The sequence below is a fragment of the Nematolebias whitei genome, chromosome 7, assembly GCF_014905685.2.
Source record: "Nematolebias whitei isolate Nwh7 chromosome 7, NemWhi1, whole genome shotgun sequence".
Taxonomy (NCBI): Eukaryota; Metazoa; Chordata; class Actinopteri; order Cyprinodontiformes; family Rivulidae; genus Nematolebias; species Nematolebias whitei.
Genome location: NC_056504.1, coordinates 9,291,544 through 9,292,022, shown reverse-complemented (window position 1 = coordinate 9,292,022; position 479 = coordinate 9,291,544). Strand labels below are relative to the sequence as shown.

At 37.0% G+C, this 479-nt stretch overlaps 1 protein-coding gene across 1 annotated transcript in view; it reads right to left on the bottom strand.

The window, feature by feature from the left end:
* Positions 1–479, bottom strand: part of LOC119411699 (calmodulin-binding transcription activator 1) — a 76,575-nt gene that overhangs the window by 66,944 nt on the left and 9,152 nt on the right. The gene's annotated exons all lie outside the window — the stretch shown is intronic.

Below are 479 nucleotides of genomic sequence, written 5' to 3'. Positions count from 1 at the left end.
ATAGAAACTACACCTGGACTATAGAAATTACATCTGGACCATAGAAATTACATCTGGACTATAGAAATTACACCTGGACCATAGAAACTACACTGGACTATAGAAATTACATCTGGACCATAGAAACTACACCTGGACTATAGAAATTACACCTGGACCATAGAAACTACACCAGGACTATAGAAATTACATCTAGACCACAGAAACTACACCTGGACTATAGAAATTACATCTAGACCACAGAAACTACACCTGGACTATAGAAATTACACCTGGACCATAGAAACTACACCAGGACTATAAAAATTACATCTGGACTATAGAAATTACATCTGGACCATAGAAACTACACCTGGACTATAGAAATTACATCTGGACCATAGAAACTACACCTGGACTATAGAAATTACATCTGGACCAAAGAAACTACATCTGGACTATAGAAATTACATCTAGACCACAGAAACTACACCTGGACT